Source organism: Loxodonta africana, chromosome 2, assembly GCF_030014295.1.
Source record: "Loxodonta africana isolate mLoxAfr1 chromosome 2, mLoxAfr1.hap2, whole genome shotgun sequence".
In the NCBI taxonomy this organism is placed as follows: domain Eukaryota; kingdom Metazoa; phylum Chordata; class Mammalia; order Proboscidea; family Elephantidae; genus Loxodonta; species Loxodonta africana.
In genome coordinates, this window is record NC_087343.1 from 135,860,209 (window position 1) to 135,872,098 (window position 11,890).

Genomic DNA, 11,890 nt, shown 5'->3' on the forward strand with positions numbered 1-11,890 from the left:
TTGTGTTGAGTCAATAGTATGTTTTAAAATCAGGAAGTTTGAGTCCTCCTACTATGTTTTCTTTCAACCCTCTTGCCATTCCGTATAAAGTTGAAGACTGTTTTTTTTTTTGTTTCTATAAAGAAAACCATTGGAATTTTGATTGGGATTGCATAGAATCTATAGATTACCTTGGGTGGTATTGACATCTTAACATTAAGTCTTCCAATCCATGAACATAGAACATCTTTCCATTTATTTAAGTCTTCTTTAATCTCTTTCAGCAGTGTTTTATAGTTTTCATTGTATAAGTCCTTCACATCCCTGGTTAGATTTATCTCTAGGTATTTTATTTTCTTAGATGATATTGTAAATGGAATTGTTTCCCTAATTTCCCTTTCAGATTTCTCGTTGCTGATGCATAGAAACCCAACCAAATTTGTTTGCTGACCTTGTACTTTGCAACTTTGCTAAATTCCTCCATTGGCTCTAAAAGGCTTAAACAAGTTTGATTTGAGTTCCTGTCACTTGTGTTCAAGGAAAACATAATTGATATATGATAGTAAAAGTGTGTAGATTTCTATGTGTACATATACACGTTGTTGTAGTTGTTAGGTGCCGTTGAGTCGGTTCCAACTCATAAGGACCCAATGTACAACAGAATGAAATACTACTGGTCCTGCCCCATCCAGGACCAGGTTGTTGCAGCAACTGTGTCAAGCCATCTCATTGAGGGCCTTCCTCTTTTTCGATGGCCTTCCACTTTACCAAGCATGAAATCCTTCTCCAGGGACTAGTCCCTCTTAATAGCGTATCCAAAATTCATGAGACAAAGTCTTACCATCCTTTCTTTTAAGGAGATTTCTGACTGTACTTCTTCCAAGACAGATATGTTTGTTCTTCTGGCAGTCCGTGACATATTCAATATTCTTTTTAACAGCATAATTCAGAGGCATCAATTCTTCTTTAGTCCTCCTTATTTATTGTTCAGCTTTTGCATGCATATGAGGCGATCGAAAACACCATAGCTTGAATCAGTTGCACCTCTGTCCTCAAAGTGACATCTTTGCTTTTCAACACTTTAAAGAGATCTTTGCAGCAGATCTGCCTAATGCAATATGTCGTTTGATTTTTTGACTGCTGCTTCCATAGGAGTTGATTGCGGATCCAAGTAAAATGAAATCCTTGATAACGTCAATATTTTCTCCATTTATTATGATGTTGCTTATTGGTCTAGTTGTGAGGATTTTTGTTTTCTTTATGTTGAGGTGTAATCCATACTGAAGGCTCTAGCCTTTGATCTTCATTACTAACTGCTTCAAGTCCTCTTCACTTTCAGCAAGCAAGGTTGTGTCATCTGTATAATGTGGGTTGTTAATGAGGCTTCCTCAAACTGTGATACCCCTATGCTTCATATAGTCCAGCTTCTCAGTTTATTTGCTCATCACACAGGTTGAATAAGTATGGTGGAAGGATACAATCCTGATGCACACCTTTCCTAACTTTAAACCACACAGTATCCCTTTGTTCTGTTCAAAAGACTGCCTCTTCTTCTATGTACAGGTTCCTCATGAGCACAATCATGTGTTCTGGAATTCCCAATCTTTGCAACGTTGTCAGTAATTTGTTATAATCCACACAGTTGAATGACTTTGCATAGTTTGTTGAAACATCTCAATTGGTATTCTGTCAATTTCTAGAGGGTTGTTTTTTGCCAATATCTTCAGAGCAGCTTAGACTTCTTCCTTCAATACCAACAGTTCCCGATCATACGCTATACCTGAAATGGTTGAATGCGACCAATTCTTTTTTTTTTTTTTAATAACTTTTATTAAGCTTCAAGTGAACGTTTACAAATCCGATCAGTCTGTCACATATAGGTTTACATACATCTCACTCCCTACGCCCACTTGCTCTCCCCCTCTTCAGTCAGCCCTTTCAGTCTCTCCTTTCTTGACAATTTTGCCGGCTTCCCTCTCTCTCTACCCTCCCATCCCCCTCCAGACAAGAGTTGCCAACACAATCTCAAGTGTCCACCTGATATAATTAGCTCACTCTTCATCAGCATCTCTCTCCCACCCGCTGACCAGTCCCTTTCATTTCTGATGAGTTGTCTTCGGGGATGGTTCCTGTCCTGTGCCAACAGAAGGTCTGGGGAGCATGGCCGCCGGGATTCCTCTAGTCTCAGTCAGACCATTAAGTTTGGTCTTTTTATGAGAATTTGGGGTCTGTATCCCACTGATCTCCTGCTCCCTCAGGGGTCCTCTGTTGTGTTCCCTGTCAGGGCAGTCATCGATTGTGGCCGGGCACCAACTAGTTCTTCTGGTCTCAGGATGATGTAGGTCTCTGGTTCATGTGGCCCTTTCTGTCTCTTGGGCTCTTAGTTGTCGTGTGGCCTTGGTGTTCTTCATTCTCTTTTGCTCCAGGTGGGCTGAGACCAATGGATGCATCTTAGATGGCCGCTTGTCAGCATTTAAGACCCCAGACGCCACATTTCAAAGTGGGATGCAGAATGATTTCATAATAGAATTATTTTGCCAATTGACTTAGAAGTCCCCGCAAACCATGTTCCCCAGACCCCCGCCCCTGCTCCGCTGACCTTTGAAGCATTCATTTTATCCCGGAAACTTCTTTGCTTTTGGTCCAGTCCAATTGAGCTGACCTTCCATGTATTGAGTGTTGTCTTTCCCTTCACCTAAAGCAGTTCTTATCTACTGATTAATCAATAAAAAAACCCTCTCCCACCCTCCCTCCCTCCCCCCCTCGTAACCACAAAAGTATGTGTTCTTCTCAGGTTTACTATTTCTCAAGATCTTATAATAGTGGTCTTATACAATATTTGTCCTTTTGCCTCTGACTAATTTCTCTCAGCATAATGCCTTCCAGGTTCCTCCATGTTATGAAATGTTTCACACATTCCTCACTGTTCTTTATCGATGCGTAGTATTCCATTGTGTGAATATACCACAATTTATTTACCCATTCATCTGTTGATGGACACCTTGGTTGCTTCCAGCTTTTTGCTATTGTAAACAGAGCTGCAATAAACATGGGTGTGCATATATCTGTTTGTGTGAAGGCTCTTGTATCTCTAGGGTATATTCCGAGGAGTGGGATTTCTGGGTTGTATGGTAGTTCTATTTCTAACTGTTTAAGATAACGCCAGATAGATTTCCAAAGTGGTTGTACCATTTTACATTCCCACCAGCAGTGTATAAGAGTTCCAATCTCTCCGCAGCCTCTCCAACATTTATTATTTTGTGTTTTTTGGATTAATGCCAGCCTTGCTGGTGTGAGATGGAATCTCATCGTAGTTTTCGTTTGTATTTCTCTAATGGCTAATGATCGAGAGCATTTTCTCATGTATCTGTTGGCTGCCTGAATATCTTCTTTAGTGAAATGTGTGTTCATATCCTTTGCCCACTTCTTGATTGGGTTGTTTGTCTTTTTTTTTTTTTTTATAATAACTTTTATTAAGCTTCAAGTGAACGTTTACAAATCCAATCAGTCTGTCACATATAAGTTTACATACATCTCACTCCCTACTCCCACTTACTCTCCCCGTCTTGAGTCAGCCCTTTCAGTCTCTCCTTTCTTGACCATTTTGCCGGCTTCCCTCTCTCTCTATCCTCCCATCCCCCCTCCAGGCAAGAGTTGCCAACACAATCTCAAGTGTCCACCTGATATAATTAGCTCACTCTTCATCAGCATCTCTCTCCCACCCGCTGACCAGTCCCTTTCATTTCTGATGAGTTGTCTTCGGGGATGGTTCCTGTCCTGTGTCAACTGAAGGTCTGGGAAGCATGGCCGCCGGGATTCCTCCAGTCTCAGTCAGACCATTAAGTTTGGTCTTGTTATGAGAATTTGGGGTCTGCATCCCACTGATCTCCTGCTCCCTCAGGGGTCCTCTGCTGAGCTCCCTGTCAGGGCAGTCATCGATTGTGGCCGGGCACCAACTAGTTCTTCTGGTCTCAGGATGATGTAGGTCTCTGGTTCATGTGGCCCTTTCTGTCTCTTGGGCTCTTAGTTGTCATGTGGGCTTGGTGTTCTTCATTTTCCTTTGCTCCAGGTGGGTTGAGACCAATTGCTGCATCTTAGATGGCTGCTTGTTAGCATTTAAGACCCCTGACGCCACATTTCAAAGTGGGATGCAGAATGATTTCATAATAGAATTATTTTGCCAATTGACTTAGAAGTCCCAGCAAACCATGTTCCCCAGACCCCCGCGCTTGCTCCGCTGACCTTTGAAGCATTCATTTTATCCCGGAAACTTCTTTGCTTTTGGTCCAGTCCAATTGAGCTGACCTTCCATGTATTGAGTGTTGTCTTTCCCTTCACCTAAAGCAGTTCTTATCTACTGATTAATCAATAAAAAACCCTCTCCCACCCTCCCTCCCTCCCCCCCCTCGTAACCACAAAAGTATGTGTTCTTCTCAGGTTTACTATTTCTCAAGATCTTATAATAGTGGTCTTATACAATATTTGTCCTTTTGCCTCTGACTCATTTCGCTCAGCATAATGCCTTCCAGGTTCCTCCATGTTATGAAATGTTTCAGAGATTCGTCACTGTTCTTTATCGATGCGTAGTATTCCATTGTGTGAATATACCACAATTTATTTACCCATTCATCCGTTGATGGACACCTTGGTTGCTTCCAACTTTTTGCTATTGTAAACAGAGCTGCAATAAACATGGGTGTGCATATATCTGTTTGTATGAAGGCTCTTGTATCTCTAGGGTATATTCCTAGGAGTGGGATTTCTGGGTTGTATGGTAGTTCTATTTCTAACTGTTTAAGATAACGCCAGATAGATTTCCAAAGTGGTTGTACCATTTTACATTCCCACCAGCAGTGTATGAGAGTTCCAATCTCTCCGCAGCCTCTCCAACATTTATTATTTTGTGTTTTTTGGATTAATGCCAGCCTTGCTGGTGTGAGATGGAATCTCATCGTAGTTTTAATTTGCATTTCTCTAATGGCTAATGATCGAGAGCATTTTCTCATGTATCTGTTGGCTGCCTGAATATCTTCTTTAGAGAAATGTGTGTTCATATCCTTTGCCCACTTCTTGATTGGGTTGTTTGTCTTTTTGTGGTTGAGTTTTGACAGAATCATGTAGATTTTAGAGATCAGGCGCTGGTCGGAGATGTCATAGCTGAAAATTCTTTCCCAATCTGTAGGTGGTCTTTTTACTCTTTTGGTGAAGTCTTTAGATGAGCATAGGTGTTTGATTTTTAGGAGCTCCCAGTTATCGAGTTTCTCTTCATCATTTTTGGTAATGTTTTGTATTCTGTTTATACCTTGTATTAGGGCTCCTAGGGTTGTCCCAATTTTTTCTTCCATGATCTTTATCGTTTTAGTCTTTATGTTTAGGTCTTTGATCCACTTGGAGTTAGTTTTTGTGCATGGTGTGAGGTATGGGTCCTGTTTCATTTTTTTGCAAATGGATATCCAGTTATGCCAGCACCATTTGTTAAAAAGGCTATCTTTTCTCCAGTTAATTGACACTGGTCCTTTGTCAAATATCAGCTGCTCATACGTGGATGGATCTATGTCTGGGTTCTCAATTCTGTTCCATTGGTCTATGTGTCTGTTGTTGTACCAATACCAGGCTGTTTTGACTACTGTGGCTGTATAATAGTTTCTGAAGTCAGGAAAGGTGAGGCCTCCCACTTTCTTCTTCTTTTTCAGTAGTGCTTTGCTTATCCGGGGCTTCTTTCCGTTCCATATGAAATTGGTGATTTGTTTCTCTATCCCCTTAAAATATGACATTGGAATTTGGATCGGAAGTGCGTTAAATGTATAGATGGCTTTTGGTAGAATAGACATTTTTACTATGTTAAGTCTTCCTATCCATGAGCAAGGTATGTTTTTCCACTTAAGTATGTCCTTTTGAATTTCTTGTAGTAGAGCTTTGTAGTTTTCTTTGTATAGGTCTTTTACATCCTTGGTAAGATTTATTCCTAAGTATCTTATCTTCTTGGGGGCTATTGTGAATGGTATTGATTTGGTTATTTCCTCTTCGGTGTTCTTTTTGTTGATGTAGAGGAATCCAAGTGATTTTTGTATGTTTATTTTATAACCTGAGACTCTGCCAAACTCTTCTATTAGTTTCAGTAGTTTTCTGGAGGATTCCTTAGGGTTTTCTGTGTATATAATCATGTCATCTGCAAATAGTGATAACTTTACTTCTTCCTTGCCAATCCGGATACCTTTTATTTCTTTGTCTAGCCTGATTGCCCTGGCTAAGACTTCCAACACGATGTTGAATAAGAGCGGTGATAAAGGGCATCCTTGTCTGGTTCCCGTTCTCAAGGGAAATGCTTTCAGGTTCTCTCCATTTAGAGTGACATTGGCTGTTGGCTTTGCATAGATGCCCTTTATTATGTTGAGGAATTTTCCTTCAATTCCTATTTTGGTAAGAGTTTTTATCATGAATGGGTGTTGGACTTTGTCAAATGCCTTTTCTGCATCAATTGATAAGATCATGTGGTTTTTGTCTTTTGTTTTATTTATGTGATGGATTACATTAATGGTTTTTCTGATATTAAAGCAGCCTTGCATACCTGGTATAAATCCCACTTGATCAGGGTGAATTATTTTTTTGATGTGTTGTTGGATTCTATTGGCTAGAATTTTGTTGAGGATTTTTGCATCAATGTTCATGAGGGATATAGGTCTATAATTTTCTTTTTTTGTAATGTCTTTACCTGGTTTTGGTATCAGGGAGATGGTGGCTTCATAGAATGAGTTGGGTAGTATTCCGTCATTTTCTATGCTTTGGAATACCTTTAGTAGTAGTGGTGTTAACTCTTCTCTGAAAATTTGGTAGAACTCTGCAGTGAAGCCGTCCGGGCCAGGACTTTTTTTTGTTGGGAGTTTTTTGATTACCGTTTCAATCTCTTTTTTTGTTATGGGTCTATTTAGTTGTTCTACTTCTGAATGTGTTAGTTTAGGTAGGTAGTGTTTTTCCAGGAATTCATCCATTTCTTCTAGGTTTTCAAATTTGTTAGAGTACAATTTTTCATAATAATCTGAAATGATTCTTTTAATTTCATTTGGTTCTGTTGTGATGTGGTCCTTCTCATTTCTTATTCGGGTTATTTGTTTCCTTTCCTGTATTTCTTTAGTCAGTCTAGCCAATGGTTTATCAATTTTGTTAATTTTTTCAAAGAACCAGCTTTTGGCTTTGTTAATTCTTTCAATTGTTTTTCTGTTCTCTAATTCATTTAGTTCAGCTCTAATTTTTATTATTTGTTTTCTTCTGGTGCCTGATGGATTCTTTTGTTGCTCACTTTCTATTTGTTCAAGTTGTCGGGACAGTTCTCTGATTTTGGCTCTTTCTTCTTTTTGTATGTGTGCATTTATTGATATAAATTGGCCTCTGAGCACTGCTTTTGCTGTGTCCCAGAGGTTTTGATAGGAAGTATTTTCATTCTCGTTGCTTTCTATGAATTTCCTTATTCCCTCCTTGATGTCTTCTATAACCCAGTCGTTTTTCAGGAGGGTATTGTTCATTTTCCAAGTATTTGATTTCTTTTCCCTCGTTTTTCTGTTATTGATCTCTAGTTTTATTGCCTTGTGGTCTGAGAAGATGCTTTGTAATATTTCGATGTTTTGGACTCTGCAAAGGTTTGTTTTATGACCTAATATGTGGTCTATTCTAGAGAATGTTCCATGTGCGCTGGAAAAAAAAGTATATTTTGCAGCAGTTGGGTGGAGAGTTCTGTATAAGTCAATGAGGTCAAGTTGGTTGATTGTTGTAATTAGATCTTCCGTGTCTCTGTTGAGCTTCTTACTGGATGTCCTGTCCTTCTCCGAAAGTGGTGTGTTGAAGTCTCCTACTATAATTGTGGAGATATCTATCTCGCTTTTCAGTTCTGTTAAAATTTGATTTATGTATCTTGCAGCCCTGTCATTGGGTGCGTAAATATTTAATATGGTTATGTCTTCCTGATCAATTGTCCCTTTTATCATTATATAGTGTCCTTCTTTATCCTTTGTGGTGGATTTAAGTCTAAAGTCTATTTTGTCAGAAATTAATATTGCTACTCCTCTTCTTTTTTGCTTATTGTTTGCTTGATATACTTTTTTCCATCCTTTGAGTTTTAGTTTGTTTGTGTCTCTAAGTCTAAGGTGTGTCTCTTGTAGGCAGCATATAGATGGATCGTGTTTCTTTATCCAGTCTGTGACTCTCTGTCTCTTTATTGGTGCATTTAGTCCATTTACATTCAGGGTAATTATAGATAAATAAGTTTTTAGTGCTGTCATTTTGATGCCTTTTTATGTGTGTTGTTGACAATTTCATTTTTCCACATACTTTTTTGTGCTGAGGCGTTTTTCTTAGTAAATTGTGAGATCCTCATTTTCATAGTGTTTGACTTTATGTTAGTTGAGTCGTTACGTTTTTCTTGGTTTTTGTCTTGAGTTATAGAGTTGTTATACCTTTTTGTGGTTACCTCATTATATACCCCTATTTTTCTAAGTAAAAACCTAACTTGTATTGTTCTATATCGCCTTGTATCACTCTCCATATGGCAGTTCAATGCCTCCTGTATTTAGTCCCTCTTTTTGATTATTGTGAACTTTTACCTATTGACTTCCATGATTCCCTGTTATGTGTATTTTTTTTTTTTTAATTAACCTTAATTTGTTTGTTTTTGTGATTTCCCTGTTTGAGTTGATATCAGGACGTTCTGTTTTGTGACCTTGTGTTGTGCTGATATCTGATATTATTGGTTCTCTGACCAAACAATATCCTTTAGTATTTCTTGTAGCTTTGGTTTGGTTTTTGCAAATTCTCTAAACTTGTGTTTGTCTGTAAATATCTTAATTTCGCCTTCATATTTCAGAGAGAGTTTTGCTGGATATATGATCCTTGGCTGGCAGTTTTTCTCCTTCAGTGTTCTGTATATGTGGTCCCATTCGCTTCTTGCCTGCATGGTTTCTGCTGAGTAGTCAGAACATATTCTTATTGATTCTCCCTTGAAGGAAACCTTTCTTTTCTCCCTGGCTGCTTTTAAAATTTTCTGTTTATCTTTGGTTTTGGTGAGTTTGATGATAATATGTCTTGGTGTTTTTCTTTTTGGATCAATCTTAAATGGGGTTCGATGAGCATCTTGGATAGCTATCCTTTCGTCTTTCATGATGTCAGGGAAGTTTTCTGTCAGAAGTTCTTCAACTATTTTCTCTGTGTTTTCTGTCCCCCCTCCCTGTTCTGGGACTCCAATCACCCGCAGGTTATCCTTCTTGATAGAGTCCCACATAATTCTTAGGGTTTCTTCATTTTTTTTAATTCTTTTATCTGATTTTTTTTCAGCTATGTTGGTGTTGATTCCCTGGTCCTCCAGATGTCCCAGTCTGCATTCTAATTGCTCGAGTCTGCTCCTCTGACTTCCTATTACGTTGTCTAATTCTGTTATTTTATTGTTAATCTTTTGGATTTCTACATGTTGTCTCTCTATGGATTCTTGCAACTTATTAATTTTTCCAGTATGTTCTTGAATAATCTTTTTGAGTTCTTCAACAGTTATATCAGTGTGTTCCTTGGCTTTTTCTGCAGATATCCTAATTTCATTTGTGATATCATTAAGCATTCTGTAAATTAGTTTTTTATATTCTGTATCTGATAATTCCAAAATTGTATCTTCATTTGGGAAAGATTTTGATTCTTTTGTTTGGGGGGTTGGAGAAGCTGTCATGGTCTGCTTCTTTAAGTGGTTTGATATGGATTGTTGTCTCCGAGCCATCACTGGGAAACTAGTTTTTCCAGAAAATCCGCTAAAAAAAAACTGCAGTCAGATCCCTATCAGAGTTCTCTCTTTGGCTCAGGCTATTCAGATGTTAATGAAGCCGCCTGGGAAGGGTGGGGGAGGGAACAGAGAGATAGGAGAGTAGCACCTCAGAATATAGCCAGAGTTGCTTGTCTTGCTTGGAATGACTGTTATATCTGAGATTCCCGCGGGCGCGTCGCCTATGTGTGCTGGCTGTGTGGAGATTGCCCCCAGGGGGTCTGGCCCGCTGGAGTCACGGTCAGATCCTCCGCTTCCAGCCCCACGCCCAGCGTCAAGGCTCCCCTACTGGGACGGTGCACTCTCAACTCCAAAATCAGTCGCTGCCTCCCGGGGACTTCTCGTCTCTCCAGCCGCGTGGCCGTGCCGCCCCCGTGAACTAGGTGGGCCCCCTCCCGGGGTTAGTTCAGATGGGTGGAGTAGCTCCCTGTGCTTGTGCCGCGACCGAGTGTCCTGGCTGGAACGCTGTTCTCCCCACTCCAATACCAGTCGCTGCCTCCCGGGGACTTCTCCTACCGGCTGCGTCCCACGCCGCCCGCGCGACCCAGCTGGTCCCCTTCCCGGGGTTAGTTCAGGGGGGTGGAGCAACTCTCCATGTTTATGGCGTACCTGCGTGCAGTCCAAATCCCTGCGGGACGGTTCCCCGGCTCGGATGCTGCTCTTTCTGCTCCAAGATCAGTCACTGCCTCCCGGGGACTTCTCCTACCGGCTGCGTCCCACGCCGCCCGTGGAACCGGCTGGTCCCCCTCCCGGGGTTAGTTCAGGGGGGTGGAGCAGGTCTCTGTGCTTGTGCCGTACCTGACTGGTACGCTGGCTCCAGGCTCTGGAAACAATCGCTGCTTCCCCGTATTAGTTCGTTCTCCGTCTCTAAATCTGTGTTTGTTGTTCAGGGTTCGTAGATTGTTATGTATGTGATCGATTCACTTGTTTTTCCGTGTCTTTGTTGTAAGAGGGATCCGAGGTAACGTCTGCCTAGTCCGCCATCTTGGCTCCGCCCCCCTTGTTTGTCTTTTTGTGGTTGAGTTTTGACAGAATCATGTAGATTTTAGAGATCAGGCGCTGGTCGGAGATGTCATAGCTGAAAATTCTTTCCCAGTCTGTAGGTGGTCTTTTTACTCTTTTGGAGAGGTCTCTAGATGAGCATAGGTGTTTGATTTTTAGGAGCTCCCAGTTATCGGGTTTCTCTTCATCATTTTTGGTAATGTTTTGTATTCTGTTTATACCTTGTATTAGGGCTCCTAGGGTTGTCCCAATTTTTTCTTCCATGATCTTTATCGTTTTAGTCTTTATGTTTAGGTCTTTGATCCACTTGGAGTTAGTTTTTGTGCATGGTGTGAGGTATGGGTCCTGTTTCATTTTTTTGCAAATGGATATCCAGTTATGCCAGCACCATTTGTTAAAAAGGGTATCTTTTCCCCAGTTAATTGACACTGGTCCTTTGTCAAATATCAGCTGCTCATACGTGGATGGATCTATGTCTGGGTTCTCAATTCTGTTCCATTGGTCTATGTGTCTGTTGTTGTACCAATACCAGGCTGTTTTGACTACTGTGGCTGTATAATAGGTTCTGAAGTCAGGTAGAGTGAGGCCTCCCACTTTCTTCTTCTTTTTCAGTAGTGCTTTGCTTATCCGGGGCTTCTTTCCCTTCCATATGAAATTGGTGATTTGTTTCTCTATCCCCTTAAAATATGACATTGGAATTTGGATCGGAAGTGCGTTAAATGTATAGATGGCTTTTGGTAGAATAGACATTTTTACTATGTTAAGTCTTCCTATCCATGAGCAGGGTATGTTTTTCCATTTAAGTAGGTCCTTTTGAATTTCTTGTAGTAGAGCTTTGTAGTTTTCTTTGTATAGGTCTTTTACATCCTTGGTAAGATTTATTCCTAAGTATCTTATCTTCTTGGGGGCTCCTGTGAATGGTATTGATTTGGTTATTTCCTCTTCGGTGTTCTTTTTGTTGATGTAGAGGAATCCAAGTGATTTTTGTATGTTTATTTTATAACCTGAGACTCTGCCAAACTCTTCTATTAGTTTCAGTAGTTTTCTGGAGGATTCCTTAGGGTTTTCTGTGTATATAATCATGTCATCTGCAAATAGTGATAACTTTACTTCTTC